The sequence below is a fragment of the Carcharhinus amblyrhynchos genome, chromosome 9, assembly GCF_965287045.1.
Source record: "Carcharhinus amblyrhynchos chromosome 9, sCarAmb.v2.hapA, whole genome shotgun sequence".
NCBI lineage: Eukaryota > Metazoa > Chordata > Chondrichthyes > Carcharhiniformes > Carcharhinidae > Carcharhinus > Carcharhinus amblyrhynchos.
The window spans coordinates 112,284,085-112,290,502 of record NC_137332.1 but is presented as its reverse complement, the minus strand read 5'-3'; positions in this window follow the sequence as shown (position 1 = coordinate 112,290,502).

Below are 6,418 nucleotides of genomic sequence, written 5' to 3'. Positions count from 1 at the left end.
CATTTTTGTAAAGTTGGGAAAATGGCAGGTAGAGGTAGAGAGATCAATGTGAATTGGCAATCAATGTCTTGTTGTATTGCAGAGATATTGTCTGTGATTCTGGTGTAAAATGTTTCATATATCTGACAGTGTTGAACATTGGGTTTTATTGTTACTGCCTGGGTGTTAAACAGCTCCTGTGTGGAGAACAGGAAAGATAATCTGTCCTGGGGGACATGGACTCCCCTTACACAGCCCAGCGGAATTTACTGACATTCATTTCAACACATGGAAAATCTGGGAAGTTTGTGTCATTGGCGACAATCCTCCCGCTGGATGGAATTCTCCTCGATTTTGGGAAATTCTCTCACCCATCATCAGCACTGGGGGGAGTTATATTTTCATCGTCAAAATCTGACCGGAGACATTCAGGAGTCAAATAAAGTGTCGGAAAATGTGAATTGTCTCTGGGGATAGATATTCGGAACATTTCCAGGGTGACAAGGTGCGGAGTCCAGTGGAATTTACTGACTATCATTTCCGGCCAAAAAAATCTGGGAAGTTTCTGTCATTTGTGACAATCTCTGTTCTTGACGGCTGCTCCTGTTCTTGTGAGTAATTCATTGCGGGTGCAGTCAGTTTCTGGGATGGGTTGAGACTCTGTGAACTCAAGTCTTTCATTGTTACAAAGCGCACCGCTGCCACCTGCTGACGGAAGCACAGTGCTGCAGGGAAGGATTCCCCATTAAAAACGACCCAAGAAATGGGGACTGTCTCTGAAGGTTCACAGATTCAATGGACCGATTAACCTCTTTCTGTGTTGTATCAGACTGGCATTGTTATTTATTCAGAACCTTAGATCTGATCAAATCCAAATTAACAAATCCCATTCAGTAAATCCCATTGTTTGATGAGATGGTCCCTGACTATTAGTGAGAAAGATGATCAGGAGAATCACATTAATATTCAACACTCTGTGAGAAGGCTTTACGCAGTAAAATTCTGCAATAACTGTATACATGCTGCTATATTTAGTTGGTTTAGAAACCCGCAATGAAAATATTTAAGTATAAATTGTTGTGCTGACAGCGGGAGTTAACAACAGTAATCGTGGAGCACAAGTGTTTGGAGAACTCAGGAACTGAACAGGATCGCTGCAGGCCTGGTATCAAGACCCTGCCTTGTGTAAGTCAACTCCAATCTGCTGCACTCCCGGTTTGTCTGTTCATCTGATGAATATCGCAATGGAATTCATTCTGCCGGATGAAATGTTGGTCGCTGAACTCTCCAAGGATTTCATTCAGACACCCCAGAGGATCACAGAGTCACTCAACACAATAATATCAACTATGATCTCGATATGTTCCATCTAAGGTTCGTTCTGATATAATTATTATTCTTCATTCACTGAGATCACTGTTAACTGATTAACTATTTCTAAAAGGACATCGACACGTCTCTCTTTCCAACAGCCGCTTATACACAGCTCTGGTAATGCAGTGTTCGTTGTTCCTGACAGGAATTAGGAATATTCCCATTCTGTCCTTTCCAGCCTTTCAGCCTCAGCATTGAATTCAGAAACTTCAGATTCTAACCACCGTTACCATTCTGCTGTAACCATTAACACTGCTCTGGAACCACCTTATGCTGTTTTCCAGCATGTCATAGAGCTTTCCCCATTGTTACTCTCCGTCCTTTCCCCTGACACTGTTCTTGCTGAGAAATTGTTTACTCTGTAAAATAGGAATGTTAGTAAGGTGTTGTTCATTTCCAGCCATTTCCCTCTGGCGCTCAGCACAAAGCCCAAGTACTCAGGCTCAGAACCTCCCGGCAATTCCTTCACCTCCGATCCCAGATGGATGTATTTGTGCCGTTTTAAGTCCCGCACAACTCAGTGTCTTGTATTCGTCTTCGTACCGCACTGTGACACCCACCACTGTAACTCTGATCTACCGTGAGCATTGTGTCAGGTTTCCAGAAGGAGCCGTCCTTGGCCACTAGTCTTGGCTCCTTGTAAGATATTGAGCGGTACTTACTGACATCTCGGTGTAGTTGATGGAATCCCTTGCTGTGGTGTTTAATTCTTGCGTTCTTTACAAACGGGCAGCAACCGAAATGTGGGCGATGGTTTTGTTTGCTGCTTCGCATCACTGATATGATTTGATAGCGTTTGATATCTCCCCCTTGTTAGGGATGAAGTTGTGGGATAAAGCTTACTTCAAAAAAGTAAGTTGTTAATGAGACGAGATGGTTTCATTTGGAATGCTGTATTTATTTATCTGTCTGAGGTTTATTTGGGTGTTTCAGTTTGAAGGATGCTTGCGATTTCCCTATTGGTGTATCGGCATCCTGCAAATCTCGGATCGAGTTCCCTCAGGAGTGTAACTTGCTCCGGGGTTCACTTACAGGCACAGATCCCCGGCTTAGAATTGACCTGAAGAGCTTCCAGGCGCTTCTGGGTGCGCAAAGCGACATGTATCTGCCTGTCGTGCTGGCTCAGCCCAGACCTGGTGGTGAAGCTGAGCTCGCACTCGCTGCATTGGTATTCCCCGACTGTTACAGGTTACCTTTCTCCGCTACACTGAGGGCAGTGCCAGGCAATGGATTGATGGTCTCTTGTTTTACCGCAGCGCCAACACCTGGTTCTGATGTTTATAACCTGGGACACTTTGGTCTTGTGGATGTTGGAGAAGCCGATCGTGCGGAGGAGGGTGTTACAGGAGCTGCAGAACAACCCGATCAATGGGGGTAATGGGTGATCACCTCTCTGACTGATGCTGTGTCATAATTCGGCTCGACAGTGACCCCTTCCACGAAGGTGGTCGTCTCGGATGTTTCTCCATTTGTGTCAGTTGCCGCTCCATTGGCCGGAGTTTCCCTCCCCTTATTGGAAACACGATATTTCTTCTAAAAGGAGATTTGTGTTGTTACAAAGTTCGCATTTTCCGGTGGATGGGCCGTCCACTCTTCGATAACAGTGTCGTCCGCCACTGGGTTGGCTGCCTCTCCTGCTCTGGGACCCGAACTCAGCTGCCAACAGGGCTGGTAGCAATGGCGGGGGTCTCAAGATCTCCTCTTGGGTTGGAGTTACGGAAGGTCTCGTTACTAGCTCCGGAGAGCTGGAACATGTGTTGCGGTGACATTGACATTTTGCACATTGCGCTGCTACAGACGCCACTGCGGGGAGGTTGTCTATCCGGGACGGATCCCAGCCGCTCTGAACCATCAACAACGGGATTCCCATTCCTTGATACCATCTTGAGACTCAGTCTCTGATCCACTCAGATCGCGGCCGTCTCGTACTTTTCCCTCGTCGTTGAGTCCCTCAGGCCTTCATAGCGAGGGGGATTGAATATAAAAGTAGGGAGGTCTTGCTGCAGCTGTATAGGGCATTGGTGAGGCCGCAGCTGGAGTACTGTGTGCAGTTTTGGGCACCGCACCTGCGCAAGGATATTTTGGCCTTGGAGGGAGTGCAGAGGAGGTTTACTAGGCTGATACCGGAGTTGAGGGGGTTGAGCTATGAGGAGAGGCTGAATAAACTAGGCTTGTACTCGTTAGAGTTTAGAAGAATGAGGGGAGATCTCATTGAGACGTATAAGATGATGAATGGGATGGATAGGATAGAGGTGGAGAGACTCTTCCCGCTCAAAAAAGACAGTAGGACTAGGGGGCACAGCCTCAAGATAAAGGGGGGGCGGTTCAGAACGGAGTTGAGGAGGAACTTCTTCACTCAAAGGGTGGTGAATCTCTGGAATTCTCTGCCCGTTGAAGTGGTGGAGGCTGCCTCGCTAAATATTTTTAAGAAGCGGGTTGATGGGTTTTTGATAAGAGAGGGGATTAAGGGTTATGGGGAGAGGGCGGGAAAGTGGAACTGAGCCACGACAGATCAGCCACGATCTTATTGAATGGCGGGGCAGGCTCGAAGGGCCAGATGGCCTACTCCTGCTCCTATTTCTTATGTTCTTATGTTCTTATTACTGAGTTTCCCAGCGGGAGCCTACGGGGAGGAGCGACTGTCTCTGTGGTCGCTAAAAACAGGAGAAAACTCTACAGAGACAGCTCGCCAGAATTCATTCTCCGGGGAAACCCGCCCAAGAGAGCCAGAGTTACTCCCGCCTGGGTTCCCGGATTGTCTGGTACTCCAGCCAATATCGCAATGGGATTCCGTCTGCCGGGCAAAATGATGTGAGGGTCAACTCACTCTGCAAACTTCCTTGGACTCAACAGAGCGTCTCAGAGACACTGCACTAAAAAAATCAATCACAAGCCTCGTGTTTCCCACCTAAAATATTTCTTTATATTTTAAATCGTTGACTCGGGTCACTGTTAACTCCTGACTTTCGGTCTATTACAAAGGAATTGGAATTTCAGAGCAAAGAATTCTCACTGTAAATTGACAGAAGCGCGGTGGCACAGTGGTTAGCATTGCTGCCTCACAGCGCCAGGGATCCGGGTTCAATTCCAGCCTCGGGTAACTGCCTGTGTGGAGTTTGCACGTTTTCCTCGTGTCTGCGTGGGAATGCTCCAGTTTCCTCCCACAGTCCAGACGTATGCGGGTTAGGTTGATTGGCCATGCTAAATGGCCCCTTAGTGTGTGATTGACAGGGTAAATACTTGGATAGGGCCTGCGTGGAATTGTTGCTGGTGAATGCTCGATGGGCCGAGTAGCCTCCTTCTGCACTGCAGGGATTCTGTGATTCTATTCTGTGATCCTATAAAGGGCCTTGGTGAGTGGGCAGCTGTTATTAAGATGTTTAGATGCCCGCGTTGGGCTGGGGTGGACACAGGAAGAAGTCTCAGAACACCGGGTTAAACTCCAACAGGTTTATTTGGAATCACGAGCTTTCGGAGCGCTGCTCCTTCAGCTGTTGGACATTAACCTGGTGTTGTGAGACTTCTTACTGAGAAATAAGAGTTCCGGCATTGGTCTAATACTTGTGAAGAGAACGGAACAAGTTAGTCGGTTTCCTGACTTTCCTCTATTCCGGTGGCGGTTCTGTTATGTTACGAGATATGGGGATCATTCTAACTCTGGCGTCCTCTCCCAATCCTTACCCTTATTCCTTCCGGCCTTGTCTGTAACTCTGTTGTTGGATAATTTTCTGTCGGTCAATAACACAGTTTTCACCTTGAAAGACAGTGAAATTAATGGATCATCTCCCTGTCTGTTTCAGTGTTTTCTGAATGTTGTCTGTATTTGTGATGGGGACACGGGTTTGGGTGCGTGTGAGGTGTGAAGTGTGTCTGATTATGTATCCAGTTCCCGCAACAAATCTTTGCGTTGAAATCACCTCCCTTGGCCTCGCTGCTCCCTACCTTTGTAAACTCCTCCAGCCCGATAACTTATTAAGATCTCTGAGCTGCTCCAATTCTGCCTCTTGTTAAACCCTGATTCCCTTTGCTCCAACATTGGTGGCTGTGTCTTCAGCTGTCCCGGCCCTAAGGCCGCGGTTCCACTAATACCTCCCCACCTCTCTCCCCTCCTTTAAGATACTCTTTAAATATTAAGATTGACGCCGTTTTTCGATATCTGGTAAATAGGTTTGTCTCTGTGGCTCAAATCAACTTTTGACAATTACTTTAATAATTATTTTGTGGGCAGCATCAGGACTGTATTTAATTGAACCCTGGTTAATCCACTGTAACCATGTCTTACACGTCAGATTGGGGATAATCTGATGATTTTTCCTGTGTGTTTTGAGCAGGAATGATCTGAACAGAGGAATAACCAGATGAAGAGCGCAATGTAACGTTGCAGTGCGGGTGTCAATCAGTCTGTGTGACCTGTGAATGGAGCTGGTGAATCAGTGACACTCAGGATCACAGAATGTGGTGAGAAAGCTGAATCAGCTGAATTTGGGACATTGTCTCTTTCTAAACCCGGGGCTCCAGGTCCCTTCCCGGGCTCCCCTCCCCCACTCGCGCTTCCCACCACGTGATGCTGTGCTGCGTCCAGCCCCTCCCCCTGCCCCCGCTGACGCTACCTGATCCTCCAATCAGAGCCGCGCTTCATCCCGCGCTCTGACGTTGGGCTGGAGGTCAGCGCGTGGCCGCTCCTCGCGCTCTGGGCGGAGCTTTTCCTCTCGCGCGCCCGCTCTCCCCCCTCAGCCGCCCGGAGCCGCATCATGGGCGCTCATTCAACTCCTCCTTTCATTTGGGGCCAATACTTTCTCATGGGATGTCTAGTTTCACTCCATTCCATGGCCTCTTGATAGTTTGCAAAGAGGATGCCGTGAGATGCGGAGCCCAGTGCGTCTGGAGGAAGCCGAACTGAACATCTCCCCCAGCCAGAGCAAAGAGCTGAATTCCAGAGGTGGAGTGAGAGTGACTGCCCTGAACATCATGTCAGCATTTCACCAGTGTGGCATCAAGGAGCCCCAGCGAAATACAACTCAATGGCAATCGGGGGGAAACTCTCCACTGGTTACAGTCTGGATTA